Source organism: Myxine glutinosa, chromosome 2 (assembly GCF_964187855.1).
Source record: "Myxine glutinosa chromosome 2, kmMyxGlut1.1, whole genome shotgun sequence".
Classification (NCBI taxonomy): Eukaryota; Metazoa; Chordata; class Myxini; order Myxiniformes; family Myxinidae; genus Myxine; species Myxine glutinosa.
In genome coordinates, this window is record NC_136262.1 from 41,337,366 (window position 1) to 41,358,650 (window position 21,285).

At 46.0% G+C, this 21,285-nt stretch overlaps 1 protein-coding gene across 10 annotated transcripts in view; it reads left to right on the forward strand.

Moving 5' to 3' along the window:
* The window catches only part of LOC137421852 (uncharacterized), a 265,646-nt gene that overhangs the window by 181,129 nt on the left and 63,232 nt on the right, over positions 1–21,285 (forward strand). The gene's annotated exons all lie outside the window — the stretch shown is intronic.

The following is a 21,285-nucleotide window of genomic DNA, read 5'->3' on the forward strand; positions in this document are numbered from 1 at the left end:
AGTCTACAAGGCCTTTCTCTGCAGTTCAACAGAGGACTGCTCTCCTCATTGAGCTGCTGTCTTATCATCACATGTTTCTCTTGAAATCTCAATATTATCGACATATCCTGCTATTAGCATGAGACGCAAGTCCTGCTCTCACATCTCATCAAAGACAGGTCGGTGGCCTCTTCTTTTTTACAGCCTTTCCTCTGCTTTAGCTCATCTGTTCTCTCAACTGTCAGATCATGCCCGGAATCTGCAGGATGTACATGTTATTCCTGGTTAAACACTAAAAATCTGGGCTGCCCATCTACCTCAACTATTTCTTTTCCTCTCTTCTTTCATTTGTAGGACCACCTTCCTGAGGCTGTTTAATTCCGCTCTTCCTTCCTCGAGTTTCAAACATTTGGTGCTCCACCATCTCCTGTCATCCCCCATCCAGGGGTTGAATTAAATAAATAAATAAAATGTTACATGCACTCATCTCTCGCTTGGGAAGTGCCTTTGGAATTGAACGATGCATCCAGTTCACCGCTGAAAATCTAGGGAGAAGGGTTTGCATAGTCTCCGCTGGCCTTGGGTAGTTTGGCATGATCGGCAAGCTCTTTCGACCCGCTTGCTGGCGAAAAAAGCCGTTATAATTTTCTGATGCCTTTTCGTAACAAATTTGAAAACTTTGGAAACTTTGCTCTGCAGATTTAGCAATGCTGACGCACATGTGACAGTCACATGTAGATGTTCCTTGTTCAGTGGATGCAAAACTACAACCACTACAGGGTCTGATGTCCTCGCTCTGAGGTCATATTTCAGTAGGAATTTCCTAAGCCCATGAAAAATGTGGTCAAAATTTGTGGGAGTATTTTACGGGCATTCAACACGCGGTATATTTCCCTTATTTTGACATGTTTGTAAGGTATTCAACATCTAGACCGCACCGGCGGGATATTTTAAACTGCCAGCAATACGTTACGGACACGCTGCTTCCGGGTTGATGCCAAACTTTCTAAATGTCATGTTTTGTGTTGGTGAGTAAATATGCCATACATCTAAGTGCATTTTAAACTTGAATTAAATACCCATGTATTTTGTAATGAGTAATTTCAACTTGCGACCTTGTTAGTAAACTGAAAACGCACAAGATGTCACACCTCTTGCAATATTATTATTACCTTCCACAAGGTACAGGTCCGATTATCCTTAGAAAATTTCCAATGAAAATTCCTCATCCTCTTCAGTGTGAGGTGACTGCAAAATTGCTGAGCTAAAATACAACCAGTGCCATAGCATGGCATGTGTAATTGTGGATAGGGAGTGGGATGATGTGTCCGTTAGATTATCAGTGATTATGGACGTTCCCACATCGATCAGAGTGCTAAACAGGAAGGCTATTGGGTTGCATTTCAGCAAAATATGCGTTTTGTTTTATGTGCACAGTGCACACGCGGGTACGAAGTGCGTTTCTGCACAGATGCACTTATAATGTTGAACCTTGCCGTATCTAAACCTAGTCCTCTTATTTGTCGGTTGCGGTATTTCCAACTCTCCTCCCTTCCACTTCCTCTTCTTTTCATTTTCATTCATTCCTTTGCGTTTGTGACTTTCTGTTGCCCGACTTCTCCCGATATATAGATTTGTTACCTTTCTACTCCGTCACCTCGTGCTTATAGAAGCCTCAATGCTGTATAAACTACTGTATATATTTTTTGGGTTTGTACAAATGTGTACTATTAATTAGTCGATTTGCACTCATTATATTTACGTTCTTTTTAACTTAATGCCTTCGACAGAGTACTGAACAATTGTATTTTTACGCCTCGTAATTTTTGAAATGACATTTTTTCACGTGGAATTTAAAATATATATTTTGTGTTGGCGCACAAAGGAAGTGGAAGTTCAATGTACAGTGCACGACTTCTCTCACCTTCAGGCATGTGGTCTGTACTGTACTAGTGAGAGGTATCGTCTGACCTTAATTTTTGTGTATTTTGTGACAAATTCTCCAAAACCCTTTATCATGAGTGGTAAACGACCCTCAGGTTCTCCAGCTCTGATGCCTACCAGAATGCTCGTAAAATTAATAGTTTGGACATTAAAATGGATACTGGTGAAGCGATTCTAGTGTGGGGGGAGTGTTAGGTGGACATTGCTCGTATGCTCAGCCTTCCTCCTTCGACTGTGAGGAAAATCATTAGTAATGCCACCAAAATATAATCGAATGCATTAAAGTCGAGTGCCTCATCTCAGAAACCACTCCACCCTCACCCGCACATCACAAGCCTGGACACTCGCTGTGCACCGCAGATTTTGGTGACTGCCATACGCATTTAATGTCTATAATCTATAACTGTCTATAATCTATTCATGCAAACATTTATTTCCATTATTTATTTTGTTAGCCTTAAATATATATTTACAGGAATTGTATTTACACATTTACTGTCTTTCCTTAGGTTATAGAGTTAGGTGAGGACTGGAAGTTTCCGCCCAGGAATTGTTACACGTTATCAAAGACTTAATTGAAATTGGGCTATCAGAATATTTGTGGCTGTGAGGGAGGGTTGTTGGGAGTAATAATGGTGGTGAAAGGAGTTTGGGGGTATAAATTTTGCCTATTGCTTAACTCTTCCATTTGTGACATACAATTGATTATATGCCACAGTTTTAAAAACAATTATGGTGAAGAGAGAGAGAGAGGAACTCCATCAAGAAGAGCAAAAGATACCACAAGAATAGCACAGCTATTAAGAAATATTGGAATTTTGCAGAGGAATGATCGGGCCTGTTTTGTCTGGCATGTGGTGCGGACACTTACAAAACTCGGGGGATTTATTTTTAATACCGAGCTTGTTGGGAATCTGAACAGCACATTTAGTTTTCGCCTAACTGCACAACTCTCCATTACCACAAAAAGGTCGTTGCTTTTATATTCGCATCACACTCGTTGAGAGAAATTCCAAGAATTGAACTCTGCTCGTTTCCATCAATATTTGCATCGTCTTTCTGGAGGATTTATTCCTCAAAGTAATGAGACTTGGTCAAAAATAAAGCCCCATTTGGGAACGTGGCGACTCGTTTGTAGCTGGCGGTACGCCGGGTTTGTCAAACTTGATGAATATTGCCAAGTCTCCCGATTTATCGAGTCATCATTTGCAGCAAGCAATGTGACTTGAACAAATCTGTATATTCGTTCAATTAACTCTATTTTTACAAGATTCTTGTTTGGCTAGCAATGGGAAAAAGCATCATCCTTTGTGTTAACATTTGCCAACCCTTCGGTTCTCCACTCTTGTCTTGTAAAAGCTGATGTTTGCACAGATGCACCTTTTTCAGCCTTTATAAATTTATCCTCCTCCGTTGATAATGGCTTTGTGCAACTCTTAGTTTGCTTAAATGCTTTTTCCTTGTTGTGGCCTTTGATTTCGCATTAATTGCCGACGATAGTTAAACCGCATTGCTGTGCAACAGCTGAAGTGCATTCTTTAACACGAGCCATTACGACCTCATCGCTTCCTGCCCTGAAATTCACGAGGTTTGTACATGAAAAAAAAAGAAGAAAAAAAAAGATTGTACATGAAAGTAAGACATTAAATTCTTTGAATAGCAAAATGACAAATTGGCAGAGAAGATTGTAAAATGCACAAAGGCAAAGGTTATCTTCATCGATTTTTACCAATCTGGGAAATGGATGGCATGCTGTTCCCACTGTCAGCTAAATGCCATCAACCAGATCTGCACAATGATGTGCTTTCCATCGTTACACGAGCTCGTCTTTTTGTCCAGGTTAACATTGCCAACGTGGCCGGCACAGTTTGCACACCCATGGTACCATCGTGGGTAGGGGTTGGCGTGCGTCACAGGTTCCTGCCAATCCACCTGCTTGTTATCTCTCTCGCATTTCAAAGGACTCAAATTAATAAATTATTGTTGACATTTTCTTTTAACTTTCCTGAATTATTTTGCTTGTACTTGTAACTGCACTTATTGCCGTTGTAGTTTAGCGTGATTGGATGTTGAACACTTGATCTGAAAAAGCATTTAACACCCATTTGTTGTCACCTGAAAACTTGGAAAAGCTATTTTGCCTTTCCACATCATGACAGTCGAACTACCAATACAAGGTAGAAGCTCAATATGAATATATATGAATGATCGTTTTTAAGGCCATTTTCCCCGCTAGAGCGGGGGTTAGCCTTGCGGGCCCCATGACAAATCATGGTTCCCTGTTTGAGGCAATGTTTTTATGGCCGGATGCCCTTCCTGACGCCAACCCTTGGTCGCGCTCATACGATGCGCAGGGATACAGTGTACCTATTCTAAATCGGGGTACACACCGTGATCATTTATCCCAGCAAGCTGGTACTCAATTTGCCGACCTCGGAAGGATGACAGGCTGAGTCAACCCCCCTGGCGTTAATTCAGCGATCGACCGGGATTCAAACCCAGGATCCTAGGATCCCAAGCCGGCACCCTAACCGCTAAGCCAACACCAGGTTGGCTTAGCTCAATAATAAGAAGCTCAATAATCTATTTTAATTGCATCTCAGAGCCAAGCGAGCACTCAAGCAGAAAGGATAAAGCGCATTTCTTATTGGGCATCTTCAACAGAGTTTCATTGTCATTGAATTTGACATCCTTCAGTTTACCCCATATAATTTGTTTGTGGCATTAACATGTGGTATGAGCAAGTCACCAACTGCATTGTGTACATCAGAGGTGAGTTTCCTCGTTGACATCCCTGCCTTAACATTATGATCTGTGCTCCAGAGCTGCCTTGCGCCAAACTGTTTTTGTTAACACAGCAATTACAATGGCATTAACCCGACTTTTTTTGAGGACAAATCCAGAGATTTTGGTGATCCTTCTCAACCTAAATATTTGAAGTCGATGAAGATGTCAGCGACAGCAATATCCAGAAATACAGGGTGTTTCAAAAAAAGTGCACCAATCGAGCAGCCTATTCATGTCATTTCTAATGCTATACCTCTCTCTCTCTCTCTCTCTCTCTCTCTCTCTCTCTCTCTCTATCTCTATCTCTATCTCTATCTCTATCTCTATCTCTATCTCTATCTCTATCTCTATCTCTATCTCTATCTCTATCTCTATCTCTATCTGACTGACTGACTGACTCTGACTGACTCTGACTGACTCTGACTGACTCTGACTGACTCTGACTGACTCTGACTGACTCTGACTGACTCTGACTGACTCTGACTGACTCTGACTGACTCTGACTGACTCTGACTGACTCTGACTGACTCTGACTGACTCTGACTGACTCTTGACTGACTCTTGACTGACTCTCTGTCTCTCTGACTCTCTATCTCTCTAACTCTCTATCTATCTAACTCTCTAACTCTCTCTCTCTCGTTGGTATGCCATTTCTAACAAGTAGTCAGTAGGACCCTACATCAACTATGGTGTTCACAGTGGAACAAAAAGTCAAAATCGGTACATTGTGGTTTGAGACAAAATCCTACGTGCAGATGCGCCGACGATACTGTGTCAGTATTACAATGTTCACAGCCATAATGGACCTTCCAATGGGAGCATTCAGTGGTTTGTGGAGCACTTCCAAGCACATGGAAGCATTGAAAATAAAAATAAAGGCTACAGTGGCCGCCCACCAAGTGTTAACAAGGACAAAGGGAACATCGATCTTGTGAGATATTCTGCTGTGGAAAGTCCTAAGAAATCCCATGGTCGGCATTCCCAGGAAATGGCGATCTCAACCTCATCTGTGTGTTGCATTCCCACTTCTGAACTCAAGCTCTACCCCTACATCATATCTGTAAGGCATAAACTAACTCTCAATGACATGACAAGTACAGAAACATTCAAAGTACACCGCCCCATGCCAAATAAATAAATAACATCGATACCTCCGTGCAGCTCACAGACACGGTATTGGGAGGGAGAGGTGTACAATAATTGATTGATTAATTGCATAATTGAAATCAATAATTAATAGAACCATCTTTAGAGGCCATTTTTTTCCTGCAGTGCAGGGGTTGGCCTTTTCCGTGCACCGTGGTCCCCTTTTTAAGCAATGTTTTATGGCAGGATGCCTTTCCTGCCGCCAACCCTGTTAGTCACCTCTTGCGACACAGGGAATTACCAGTGAACTGGTACTCAATTTGCCGACCTCGGAAGGACGACAGGTTGAGTCAAACCCCCCTGGCATTAATTCAGCGATCGACGAGGATTCAAACCTAGGATCCCAAGCCGGCACCCGAACCACGAAGCCAACACCAGGCTAACTCAATAAGTAATAATCGTAAAATAATTCTTAATCAATTGGCTAATAGCATACCTCAACCACCAGTGTTTCATCCGAAGCTGTAACTTTTTGAAAACGAATTAAATAGGTCATAAATCGAAAAAATTAGCCATTGGCTAATCAATAAATGATTAATTGATTAATCAATAAATCAAAAATATTCTTTATAGCCACATCACTTGGTAATTGTTGTGTCCAAATATCAGCTTCCTAGCTCAAAAAGTGCCTGAGATAATGCCCAGATGAGAAAGGAAATAAATAATATATAATAAATAAAAAATAAAAAATGGCTGAGATATCGCCTGAACAAACAAACAAGAAAACAAGAAAGAAAGAAGTGAAAACTAAGAAACTGTGGGAAAACTAAGTACTGTGGGTAGTGGGTACCGCTATGTAGCCGCTACTAAGTACCGCTATTTGCGGGGGATACATTCCTGGAAAATCCGCGAATTGCGAAACCGTGAATAGTGGGGCATTGTTTCAATGGAAAAAGGGGGGAATAGGTTCCGGAGTCGCGAAAATCTGCGATTGTTGACGATAATCCTCGAAAGTCGATGAAAATCCACGAATGTATGCTGCGACATTGTTTAAATGGGGGATAGGTTAAAGGTTCCCGGCGGTTCCTGATTAATGGAGGAAACTTTTTAAAGTTTAAAATGTTTTCGCCCGCAAATGCACATGATTACAGTTTCATAAAAAATGCTTACAAAACAAAAAAACGACAACCAGGTACCATTTACAATTTTTTTAAGGAATGCGCTTACAGTGTATTGTCCCCTGTCGCACAGCGGAGCGAAAGGGGGACTATGGTTTTCCCCTCCGTCCGTGTGTCCGTCCGTCCGTGTGGGCGTGCGTGCATGCGTAAGCGAAGGACCGCATTCGAATTTGGTGTGTGTGCAACCCACGTCAAAATACAAGATGGCCGCCACCATGTATGTCTGATGCCATGTATGTCTGAACCTTGTGAGCTGAATATCTTGAAAAATAAGCGAAGTACCAACTTCTAATCTGGTGTGTGGGTGTATCTAGGCACAAGCAAGAACGCTGTTTAAAATTGGGTCGCCACGTCAAAATCCAAGATGGCCGCCGCGATGTATGTCTGAACCTTGTGAGATGAATATCTTGAAACATAAGCGAAGTACCAACTTCTAATTTGGTGTGTGGGTGTATCTAGGCATAAGGAAGAACGCTATTGAAAATTGGGTCGCCACGTCAAAATCCAAGATGGCCGCCTCCATGTATGTCTGAACCCTTGTGAGCGAAATATCATATCATAGCATGTTTTCTGCGTCTTCCACTTTGTCAACTCACATCACTTCCCCGACGGGGGACCGAGGCGTAACGCTTGTTCAAAGTGTTTAACCAGCTTAACCATACCGCACCGTGAAACTAAAAAAAGAACACAACACCATTATGTACCATTAAAAAAAAAAATTTTTACAAACACACGCAACTTTCAAATGATGGTGATGGTGATGATCATGATGGTGATGAATTAAAATCCCATGAAATCCTCGAACTGTGAGGTGATAGTCCTGCAACGTCGTGCACTGAGGGAGGAGAAGCAGGAGATGGAGCAGTTGAGGATGCTGGTGAGGACACTGAGAAGGTGGCAGGAGAGGGTGCTGATGTTCTTGAGGTGGAGGGAGCAGGGCTGAAGAAATGGGTAATGGAGATTACCTCCTGCTGCTTGGCAGATTGCCGCAGGTTTCGACGCAGCTCTTTGTTGAGAATAAGCAAATCATCCAAGCCCCTCTTGAACTTGAGGTACCTCTCCATGACTGGGTCAGCATCTTCCAACTTGTCAACAAACGCCTGCATGTCATGCAGCAACTCGCCTAGGAACTGGACTGTGAGGTTAGACCTCGGCACCTCTTCCTCATCACTGCCCGCCTCCTCCTCCTCAGAAACTGTTGTAACGGCCTCCAACTCCTCCTCGGTGAGGTTGTCGCCATGAGAGGCAAGGAGATCCTCCAACTCCTCAGGCCGCATGTCATCAAATCCTTCCCCTCCCAACTGCAGTTCCAACCCGACAACCACATGCCTCTCTTCTTTGTTATTGTAAAGCCAGTGGAGTTTCTGACTGCCTGTGCCCACAGGTTGTGTCAGCACGTGTTCATGGTGGAGGCTCTCACCTCACCCAGCAACTCCTTGATGGCACCAATGCAGTGGGCAATGTTGAAATCCTTCTAAGATTGCCTGACTGTGAGCCCTGGGTCAGACTCAATCACATCCGAAATGCGGCGAAATGTGCGACTTGTGTAATACGTTTCAAACGTTGAAATCGCACCATGGTCGAGTGGCTGGATGAGGGTGGTGGTGTTGGGCGGCAGGACGATCACCTCAACATTAGGGTAAGCCATGTCCATGTCCGCGGTGGACCAGGAGCGTTCTCCAGGAGCAAGAGAACCTTGAACGCAAGGTTTTTGTCCACCATGTACCTCTCCACCTGAGGGACGAAACCATTATGGAACCAGTCCAGGAAGATTTCTGCCATCACCCAGGCTTTCCTGTTGGCCCTCCAAAACACGGGCAGAGTTTGCTTGTTCTTGCCCTTGAGAGCACGCGGGTTCAGTGAACAGTACAACATCATGGGTTTCAGCATGAAGTCCCCTTCTGCATTTGCACAGGGGAAAAGAGATACCCGGTCCTTGGCAGACTTGAATCCCGATGCTGTCTCCTGGTGCTTCGAGATGAAAGTTCTCGTGGGCATCTTTTTCTGGAAGAGGCCAGTCTCGTCAGCATTGAACACTTGCTCTGGGAGGCATCCCTTCTCTTCGATCAGCCTCGCAAGTTGAGCAGGTAACTCTTTTGCCACCTCGTGGTCCGTGGAGGCACGCTACCCTGAGAGCTTCGCATTTTTCAGGCAGTACCACTCCTTGAAACGATGGAACCATCCCCTGCTTGCAATGAATGAAGTCGTGCTGCTTGTACCATCATCGCTCGGTGCCTCACTTGTGCTGGCACCACCCGCGCCAGCGCCAGACAGATGATCGTAAATCTTTCACTTTTCACGAATGAGAGGTCCACTCAAAGGCATACTCTTTTGTTAGTTGTCCTCGATCCATATGCTGAGAGTCTTCTCCATCCTTTCTATGTGGACATCCGGACATGGGTGACCACCTTCGTATTCAATACAGTGCTTGCTGAAATACTGTCAGGAATTGCCTTCTCCTTCTTCTGTATGTAGCGAACGGTAGATTTGTTGCCGCCATAATGCCTGCACACAAAGGCCGCACTCTCTCTTGAAAGCCGGTTGAGCAGCTCCAATTTGTTGCTGAGGCTCATCATTTTCTTCTGCCTCTTTGTAGTCGACGCATCTCTAGCACTGGTCTTGCGCTTGGGAGCCATGATTGAACGATGAGCAGAGCGATTCAAAAACACAGGTCAAAGCAACAGGACGAGAACAATGATCGAGGACACAGTCTGTATATGTAGGATTGCGAGCATTGTGGGTAGCTGCGGGCGGGGAGAGTCCCCTGACATTTATGTGGGGGATGTTATCGGTTGATGTCGTATTGAGCCTATCTGCTAATTTCAGTAATACAGGGTGTTTCAAAAAGATGGACCCAATTTCAAAGCAGTATATTTCACGATGGCAACATGTTACAATTACACAAAAAGTTACAAACGGTTTAATGAGTTATCAAGTTTTACGAACCATTTTATAAATGCTCGATGTGCCCTCCACCTGCTGCAAGGACAACATCGAGACGATAGTTGAATTCGTCCCAAACGTCTCTCAGAGTGTCTTCTGTCACTGAAGTCACCGCTGCCGTGATTCTGTTTTTGAGGTCATCCAGATTAGTCGCTAATGGTGGCACAAAAACACGGTCTTTGACGTATCCCCACAAGAAAAAGTCGCAGGGTGTAATGTCTGGGGATCTTGGGGGCCAAGAGTGTAGCGCCAAGTCTTGGGGTCCCGTGCGACCAATCCAACGTTGAGGCAGTGTGTCATTTAGAAAACGTCGAACCTGCAGGTGCCAATGTGGCGGTGCTCCGTCTTGCTGAAAAATGAAGTCATCGGAATCTTCATTAAGTTGTGGAAAGAGCCAGTTCTGCAGCATTTCGAGATAGGTTTGCCCCGTAACTGTTTTTCCCTCGAAAAATAAAAGGCCATAAACCTATATTTGAGAAACGGCACAAAACACGTTCACTTTCGGGGAATCACGCTCATGCTCTACAGTTTCGTGTGGATTCTCTAGTCCCCATATGCGCACATTGTGACGGTTAACGTTACCGCTTAGATGAAACGTTGCTTCATCACTAAAAATCAAACGCGGTAAGAAGCTGTCGTCTTCCATGTTCTGTAACATCGCATCACTAAATTCTACGCGCTTTCCTTTGTCACCTGTACGAAGAGCCTGTACCAGTTGCAACCGGTATGGACTCCTGATTAAACGTCGCTTTAACACACGCCAGACAGTCATATGAGGGATCGCAAGTTCTCAGCTGGCACGACGAGTGGACTTGCGCGGGCTACGCAGAAAACTCTCGAATTCTTCTCACGTTTTCCTCTGAAGTGCGTGGTCGCCCTGGGCTCTTCCCCTTACATAAACAGCCTGTTTCCTGAAATTGTCGGTACCAACGATGAATGCTCTTTGGCATTGGCGGATCAATGCCAAAACGCCGTTGAAGCGCACGCTGCACCGCAATTATGGATTCAGTCTTGCTGAAATGCAGAACGCAAAACGCCTTGTGTTGGGGGGTCGCCATCTTGCAAACGACTGAGGCTAGAGGCTGTTGGTGCGGTGGGAGAGGCATCTAGCGGTGATCATTTGAAACTCTATGCCCCACCCTTTCAAGTGGTAAGAGGTTCATTTATGGGCGGTTCGTGGTTGCAGAGATATAGCGATTTCAAATTGGGTCCATCTTTTTGAAACACCTTGTATATTCAATGAAGCATTTGTATTCTATAATTCGCGGAGTTGACTTATTTGCACATCTGGTGGGATATCCCACGCTTATAGTGTCGCTAAGATTTGTGGCCGCGAAAGCCATGAAAACGCAAAGCACACAGCAGTGAATGTATAAGCAGGTCCTGCTCGCGGCTTGTCGATGTATTTTTACGTTTGTCCAGCTGCTTTATGCATGGCTGGTAAAAGATTGGTTTCAAAAATACCTGTACCATTTGTCAACCTTGCAGCTCGTGGAAAAAAAAAATTGTGCCCCTGAAAAACCGTGAATTTGCAGACCACGGCCGCCCATAGGAAAAAAAAACATGATTTGATCCTCCGCTTCCGGTCCGGTATGAAGAGGACGCAGGCGTCACATGCTCGCCGCTTCTTCGACCGAGCCACTGTCAGTTGCTTTCTTTTTTGGTGGTCGTGCAGATTTTTTGGCCATTGAGTCTGCCCTCTGCATAGCCCCGGCTCTGCTCCCTGCTTCGCCTGCCCGGCTCCTTCGCCTGCTCGCTGTTTCCTCGTGCGCGCTCTCGTGGGTTGTGACCATCGCAGCGGTTTGGTGGCGGTTTCCCGCCGTGATCAACCTTGGCCTCGTGATCGTCTCATTGCTCCTGCCTGCCCTCTGCTTGGTCCCGGCTCTGCTCCTGGCTTCACCTACCTGGCTCCTTCGTTTCCTCGGGCCCGCTCTCGTGGGTTGGGACCATTGTTTCACCTCCTCAACCTTGGCCTTGTCTCGTCTCTCTGCTCCTGCCTGGCATGGCTCTGCGGTACTCCGCCGCAAGGCTCCTTCTGCTCAATACCCACTCCACCCCATCATGCATCTCTGCCATCAAATCAAATGGACTCCTCCAACGACCTAGGTACATTCACCGTGGCTCCGGTCGTAAGTTTGTTTATTTGCAATCAGGTCACTCCATCCCCGTCCTCTGGTCGGCTCAGCGCACTCTCACTCTTCGTCCCAGCGCACCTGGTCACAGCAACGCACACGATCGCACCTCCTGCCTACGAACCCTGGCTAAATCACCTGAATTCATCCCTGCTGTTCAAAACAACATCAAGCTCACCCTGTTCAACACTCGGTCCCTCAACAACAAATGCCTCATCCTGAACGAATACATCCTGGATAACAAACTGGACTTTCTCTGTCTCACCGAAACCTGGCAACAACCTCTGGACTACTACACACTCAACCTCACCACACCCAATGGATATTCCTACGTCAATAAACCACGCTCGGAGGGCCGAGGTGGTGGAATTGCTGTTATCCACCGTCAAGACATCAAGACCAACCTCATCTCCATCTCATCTGCTCCATCATTTGAACACCTGGCTTTTAAACTCTCTGGTCGCACGCAGTCAGTCATGGCTGTCGTCTACCGCCCTCCCAAACCACACCCACCATTCCTGTCTGACTTCTCCTACTTTCTGACCCAGCTATGTTCCCTCTCCCCCTCAATCCTCCTCCTTGGTGATTTCAATATCCACATGGACTCCACTGACTCAACAATAACCACTGACTTCACTGATTTACTCACCTGCTTTAACCTCACTCAACATGTCGACTTTCCTACCCATATCCGTGGTCACATTTTGGACCTTGTCTGCTCCACTGGATTAAATTTGCACCATCTCCCTGGCTCCGACCTCACCCTCTCTGACCACTTAGCCATCACTCTGACCATCAACATCCCCGCCCCAACACCAAGACGTTATCGCACTATCACCTTCCGTAAGCTAAACGCTCTTTCACCTACCTCATTCTCATCCACCCTCTCTGAAAAAATGTCCACTTCTCCCTTCATTGACCTCCACACCCCTTCCGACCTCACTGACTACTACAACCACACTCTCTCCTCCTGCCTTGACCAGCTTGCGCCTGTAAAAACCAAAACAGTTTCTTTCACCCATTCTGCTCCCTGGTTTACCCCTGAACTCCGCCTGATGAAAACTCGTGCTCGCCAACTTGAAAGACTCAGCAATAAAACGGGTCTCACAGTTCACTCCCAAGCCTACAAGGACCACCTACAACACTACAAAGATGCCCTCTCCCACGCCCGCTCAGCCTACTACTCTCAAATTATCCACTCTGGCTCCAGAAACCCAAAAGCACTCTTCTTGACAATAAACAAACTCCTCCGCCCCCTGAACACCTTCACCCAGTCATTCACAGTAGACAACTGCATCTCCTTCCTCTCTTTCTTCCAACGCAAAATTGACAACATCTACAACAGCTTGACGACCGCCGCACCCGCTCCCCCTCCAACCACCTGCCCCCCCTTGTCCTGCCATCCCCTGTCTCGGTTCTCCCCAATCTCCCTTACTGACCTCTCTGAACTCCTCATAGGAATGAAAACTGCCACCTGCACTCTTGACCCCATCCCCTCCAGCTTTGTCAAGGCCTCCCTCCCTGCTCTCTCTCCACTTATCATTGCAACACTAAACTCCTCCCTGTCTACAGGCATCGTCGCACCTTCCCTCAAAATTTCTGCTGTTACCCCCATTCTAAAAAAAGCTGGTCTAAACCCTGACACCCTAAACAACTTCAGACCCATCTCCAACCTACCCTTTCTGTCAAAAGTTTTGGAACGCGCTGTAGCCACTCAACTCAAACATCATCTCTCTGCCAATAACCTGTATGAAACATTCCAATCCGGATTCCGCTCCAACCACAGTACTGAAACTGCTCTCCTCAAAATCACCAACGACCTTCTCCTCTCCTCTGACGCTGGCAACCTCAACATTCTCGTCCTCGACCTCAGCGCTGCCTTTGACACCATCGATCACACCATCCTCCTCACCCGACTTGAATCCACCTTTAACGTTACCGGCACTGCCCTCTCTTGGATTAAATCATACCTCTCTGACAGACACCAGTTCATCTCCATCAATAACTGCAAATCCCCCACTGCTCCCCTCCCCCAAGGTGTCCCCCAAGGTTCAGTTCTTGGCCCCCTCCTCTTCATCCTTTACCTGTCCCCCCTCGGTCACTTAATCCGCCGTCATGGTCTCCAATTCCACTGCTTCGCCGATGACATCCAGCTTTTCATCTCCACCAAGTCCGTCCCCACCGACACCCACTCTATCCTGACAAACTGCATCACTGAAATAAAATCCTGGCTTCAAATCAACTTCCTCATGCTTAACTGTGATAAATCTGAAATAATCATCATTGGCCCAAAAACGCTCACAAAATCCACCCATAACTTTGCCCTCAACATCGACGGTATCCCAGTATCCACCTCCCCTCACATCCGGAATCTTGGCGTCATCTTTGACCAAACCCTTTCCTTCGACAAATACACTAAACAGATCACAGTCAGCCTTCTTTCACCTGAAAAACATTGCCCGTCTCCGCTCATCCCTCTCCTCCACGGCTGCAGAAACCCTCATCCACGCCTTCATCACCTCCCGTCTGGGCTACTGCAATAGCCTCCTCTATGGTTCACCCTCAAAAATCACCAATAAACTCCAATACATTCAGAACTCCGCTGCCCGTCTACTCACCCATTCCCGGACCCGTGACCACATCACCCCCGTCCTTTACAAGCTTCACTGGCTCCCCATCCCCCAGAGAATCCAGTACAAAATCCTCCTCTTGACATACAAAGCCCTCCATAACCTGGCCCCATCCTACCTGGCTGACCTCCTCTCCAGACACACTCCTACCCGCAACCTCCGCTCTGCTGGTACCAACCTCCTGACCCCCCCCCCCCCCCCCCCCCCCCATCCGGACAAAATTCAGATCCTGGGGGGACAGGGCCTTCTCCATCGCTGCTCCCACCCTCTGGAACTCACTACCTCACACCATCAGAGACTCCTCCTCACTCACCACATTCAAAACATCACTAAAGACCCACCTGTTCAACACTGCATTCAACATTCAACCCACAGCATCTAACCCCTGACTATCTCTTCTCCTTCTCCCTCCTTTTGCTTTAAATATTTCCCTATTGATTCTTGTCTTTTTGCAATTGTTGTTTTCATGTATTGTTATGCATTATGTTTTCCACTCTGTCAAAGCGCCTTTGGGCTTCTGGAAAAGCGCTATACAAAATAAATGAATTATTATTATTATTATTATTATTATGATTTGGTGGAACACTGCCACAAATAAAAAAAAACCGCAAATTTGCAGGACACTTTTCCCCGAATATATAAACAAGTTGCATTTTATCACCCACGAATACGCGGAATCCACGAATAGCGGGGTCCGACTGTACTCCCTATCAACGCACGTCATCGCTGGCCCCCCTTCGGTACCCTATGATGACTTCATGCAGTGCCTGAAGATGGAATCGGAAAGGAGCGGTGTTCAACAATGTGCGATTGGTCCAGTGACCGAATTGAAAGGTACCCAAATTAGATCAACTTGTGGTTCAGTGATGAAGCACACTTCCATTTGAATGAGACTACCACCCATCATAACATCTTCTGGTGTGCTGAGCCTCCCGAGGAGGTGTCTGAGATGTCTCTCAAGGGCCCCGAGTCCACTTGCTTCTGTGCATTGAATGCCAGATGGTGTATGCCGGGACCGTATTTCTTCGAGGAAGCCAATGGTTAGATGGTGACAGTCAATGGCGAGTGGGATCGCAAGGTCTTACGCCGATTTCATGCTGACCTCGCTCAACTTCTATTCCCAAACCAACTCGGACTTTTTTTTCTTTTTATTTCTTCTTTTTTTTGTATACTGAATCAAGGCTCGTGAAAGAGCTGACATTTACTTCACAAACAAATCAACCAGACAAACAAAATATATAAAAAGAGGGAGCGGAAGACAAGAGAAGGGGAAGCACACAAACACTTGAGAGCACACAACATTTGAGAGCAGGGAGATGTGTGGGAGGGAGAGGGCTTGGGGGGAGGAGGCGGTGGGAAGGGGGGGGGGGGGTGGGAGAAGTATAAAACACAAGGACACCAAGGACTTCCAGGACAGAAGTTGGTATTTCAAAAAAGTGGATTTGGGGTGAAATTAGCGGGGATAGAAAAGATCAAGGTTTTGGATGGGGGAAGATAAGAGATGGTGGTGAACAGCTGTTTTAAAGACCTGGAGGGTGGAGTGGGATTGAAGAGAGTGAGGGAGTTTCTTCCAGAGGCGGGAGAAAAGAGGAATGAAGGAGTGAAGGTGAGCAGAGAGTCTTGATTTTGGCAGTTTAACCATAAAAGGGTTGCAGGCAGATCTTGTGCGACCTGTAGGAATATTTGCGGGACAGAGCCCAGAGAGAGCTGGGAGGGCAAGGCCAGAGAGGAGTCGGTAGAAGACGGAAAGACCACCAACCTGGGGAGGCTGCAGACTGCCGATCTGAGGGATGAAGAATGGAGCGACAGAGAGTAGAGTCATCAGCAAAGAGATAAGAGAGGATTTTCAAGAGAGTCAGAGAGATCATTGATGAAGACCAGAAAAAGCACAGGGCCCAGAACACTGCCTTGGAGAACTCCAGCCTGAACAGGAAGAGGAGATGAGAGAAACCCATTCAGGGCCACACGTTGACCGACTAGAGAGGAAGTCCGCCAGCCATGCGTGGAGATTTCCATGGATACCAAAAGAGGAGAGTTTGGTGAGCAGAACGGGGTGCCAGACCGTATCGAAGGCACGTGATATGTCAAGGGAGACAGCTCTAATTTCCTGTTTGGCATTGAGGACCTCCATCCATTGCTGAGAAAGCAGAAGCAGCATGTCCAGAGTAGAGTGACCAGGTCTGAAACCAAATTGATGATCAGAGATCAAGCCATTGGAGAAGAGGAAAGATTTCATATCTGAAGCAATGATGGATTCCATGACTGCTGATAATTGGGAGAAGGCTGATTGGTCTGTAGTTGCTGGGATCTGTTTTTGCACCTTTTTGTGCAAAGCGGTGATGTTGGCAGATTTCCAAGCAGATGGCAGATGACCTTGAGCAAAAGAGAGGGTGAAGAGAACAGATAGAGGGAGTGAAAGAGCGGAAGAACAGGATTTTAGGACCCGTGGGCTGATGCCGTCAGGTCCAGTTGCAGAATCAGAGTCTAGGGTTGACAGAAACTTTTCCACCTTGTCAGGAGGGAAGGACACAGAGTCCAGGAGCAGCTGGGTACGACTGGGTACGGTGGGTACAGAGAGGGATGGGTTTGGGACACAAGATTTAGAGGCAAACACAGAGTTGAGGCATTCAGCTTTTTCATGTGCGGAGTCAGCTGTGTGGCCGTTTGAGGTGAGGGAGGGGATGGAGGGGGAACAAACACCAGAAACAGATTTGACCAGACGCCACCAGGATTTGGAAGAGGGAGACAGATAAGAGAGTTCTGTCCTGAGAACGGAGAGATAGTTTCCTGGCTCTCCTGAGGGTGGACACACACTTCTTTCGGGCTTTGTGAAAGGAAATGAGATTTCCTTCCGTTGGATTTGCTTTCCAGGAGACGAAAGCAAGTTGTTTCTGGGCAATAGCCTCACCACAAGATTCCGTGTAGCATGGACGGGAGGAAGGGTATGACAACTGAAGACGAGACGGGATAAATCTGTGCATGAGAGAGAGCAATTTACTTTGGAAGAATTCCCAGGATGAGTTGATGTCAGAGGCGGTAGAGATGGGAGACCAGTCCAGATGATTGATGGCTGCTTGAAGACCATGCCAGTTGGCCTGAGTGAAATGCCAGACTCGTCGACGCTGAGGAGGCTCTCTGAGAATGGTCAGAGAGATGTCCACTTTAACAAGCACATGATCTTGGATGGTTCATTCATGACGGTGCCCCACCACGCTGCATGTGAAACCATCGACTTGCTCCACCAGCTATTTGGAAAATCGTGTCATCATCCTGTGCACAGCGCATGAGTGGGCCCGCCACAGCCCAGATTTGAATCCATTGGATTTTTGTCACCCGTCGCACAGCGGAGCGAAAAGGGCACTATGGTTTTCCCTCCATCCATGTGTCCGTCCGTGCTTGCGGGCGTGCGTGTTTGCGGGCGTGCATGCGTAAGCGAAGGACCGCATTCGAATTTGTGTGTGGGTGCAACCCACGTCAAAATACAAGATGGCCGCCGCCATGTATGTCTGATGCCATGTATGTCTGAACCTTGTGAGATGAATATCTTGAAAAATAAGCGAAGGACCAACTTCTAATCTGGTGTGTGGGTGTATCTAGGCATAAGGAAGAACGATATTGAAAATTGGGTCGCCATGTCAAAATCCAAGATGGCTGCCGCCATGTATGTCTGAACCTTGTGAGATGAATATCTTGAAAAATAAGTGAAGTACCAACTTCTAATTTGGTGTGTGGGTGTATCTCGGCATAAGGAAGAACGCTATTGAAAATTGGGTCGCCACGTCAAAATACAAGATGGCCGCCACCATATATATGTCTGAACCTTGTGAGCGAAATATCTTGAAAAATAAGCGAAGTACCAACTTCTGATCTGGTGTGTGGCTGTATCTAGGCACAAGGAAGAACGCTGTTTAAAATTGGGTCGCCACGTCAAAATCCAGGATGGCCACCGCCATGTATGTCTGAACCTTGTGAGATTGATATCTTGAAAAATAAGCGAAGTACCAACTTCTAATCTGGTGTGTGGGTGTATCCAGGCATAAGGAAGAACGCTATTGAAAATTGGGTCGCAACGTCAAAATCCAAGATGGCCGCCTCCATTTATGTCTGAACCTTGTGAGCGAAATATCATATCATAGCATGTTTTCTGCGTCTTCCACTTTGTCAACTCACATCACTTCACCGACGGGGGACCTAGGCGTAACGCTTGTTTATTTTGAGATGCTGCCAACGGTCAAGTTTACACCAACAAACCTTGAACAGTTGCTGGCCTGAAGCAGGAGGTGGAGGACTACCATCACGCTACATACCACTCCAGCCACTTGCAGCCGGGTTGTGGAGAATTTCGGAGTCAGGATCAACGCCTGTTTGAACAGAGGTGGCGCACACATTGAAAATGTAAACTACAAGCTGCATAATTAGTGATTTGAAAATGGCATGGTGTATGCTTACCATCCATGGATCACTGAGCTTGCTATTCTTGTAATTTTTCTACAATAAAACGTTAAAATAGTCCCCTTTTTTTGAAATACCCTGTATTTGAAAACCTGCTCTCAATGCAAGTCCCAACAGAATTCCTATATTTTGGATCTTGTTCAAACGTGCAAACAAGCTAAATGCCAAAGGAATTTGAGTTGCTGCCCTTGATAAGACAACATTTGATCCAATTTGGCATCGTGTACCTTTCATAAAGCCGATGCCAATGAGAATCAAAACGGCTGAAACCATACCTGATACGTTGAGAAAGGTTGCTATTGTTGGCAAGATTAGATCATCACAAGCCCTGAAATGACATTTTGCATTAAGAAACCCATTCTTGTTCAGGTGCTTCATCAGTTACTTTCCCCATCTTGTAATGTAGGGAGTGACACTGTTTGTTGATAATCTATTTGGCATTAATTATAACCCCCTCTGAGAAAGGCCTAGAAATTGTGCTTTTTGTCATCACCCAACCTACTTGTAACAAAGCCGACGGTGACGATTTACTTTTGGCTCATCCAAGGCGAATTAACAAAATATGGCCAACCTACAATACAAGTTGAACCGCAAGTGAAATGATACAAGGACAGTTCAGACTTTAATGGGACTGTGTATGAAGGGAAGAGGAATGAATGTAAATTAATATTTTTTTGATGGAATTTGCCTTTGTGAGTGTTACCCATATCCACAAGTTTTCCTCCTCAAAATGCATGTGCTGAAATGCAGAGTAACAAGTGAGATTGAAAAGAGGGTGAAACACAAGCATAAACAACGTCGTGGTCAAATGTTAATTACCCTCTTAAACAGTAACAAGGCAATGAAAATAAAAATTTCTAACCAGAGCTTGAAATTTGTCAAATGCATTTTGTAGACATAGTGGATGTCGTGGATAGATGGCGAAATCACGTGGGATGTGCACAACATGTCACAATAAAAGGGTAATCATAATACCTGTAAATTGTCAAACAGCCTGCGCATGTGTTTACACCTGGTGGTTGTTCCTGCTGGTTTTAAAGCACATGCACTGAATAGAACAATACTGTACAGAGCTCATGTTGAAAATTGAGGGTAGAAACTTAAAATTTCTCACACATTCAAGGAGCTGAGCGGAGAGCGGGTTCTCGGTACAGATTTGCTGATGGAAACACAAGACGTGCATGCTCTGCGTATAGCTTAAATGCTCTTCACCCTGTGACATCAACATGAACAAAGGCATGCACATTTGCTTTTAAGACATTTGCAGGCCTATTGAAGCAACACTAGGCCGAGGCAGGCCTATTGAAGCATTGCATCATCTATCTTTGTGCTGACAAGTGCCCAACTTCATTTTCCCTTGTCGTATCCATCCCAATCCCCTCCCATTCTTTTTCTTTCTGATCATAAGTTTTCAGTGTCCTCAATCTTGTGTGGCCACTTTCCCCTGAAGTTCTCAATCCAACCACTTTTTTTTTTTTTTTTTTTTTTTTTTTGTATACAAGATCGAGGCTCGTGAAAGAGCTAACATTAATCACACAAAAAGACAAACCGACACACAAAAAACAAGGGGAGCGGCAGACAAGATGGGGAGAGAGGGGGAAGGACACAAAAGAGAGGGGGAAGAGGGGGAAGGACACACACACAACATTTGAGAGCAGGGACATCGGGAGGACTTGGGGGGAGGTGGGAGAGGAATAAAACATATGAACACTGCAAGGACTCGGGTGAATTACCGGGGGTAGAAAAGATCAAGGTTTTCGATGGGGGAAGACAAGAGATGGTGGTGAACAGCTGTTTTAAAGACCTGGAGGGAGGAGTGGGATTGAAGGGAGTGGGGGAGTTTGTTCCAGAGGCGGGAGAAAAGGGGAATGAAAGAGTGAAGGTGAGCAGAGAGCCTAGACTTTGGCAGTTTAACCATAAGAGGGTTGCAGGCAGATCTTGTGCGACCTGAAGGAATATTGGGGGGACAGAGCACAGAGAGAGCTGGGGGAGCAAGGCCGGAGAGGAGTCGGTAGAAGACAGAAAGACCACCAACCTGCCTGCGGTGAGTGAGTGAAAGGCCCTCGGTGTTGACTACATCGCAGGAGATTCCAATGATTCTGAAAGCTTTGGCCTCAACAGCGTGAAGCTGAGCAAGGTGTGAGGCAGGAGCAC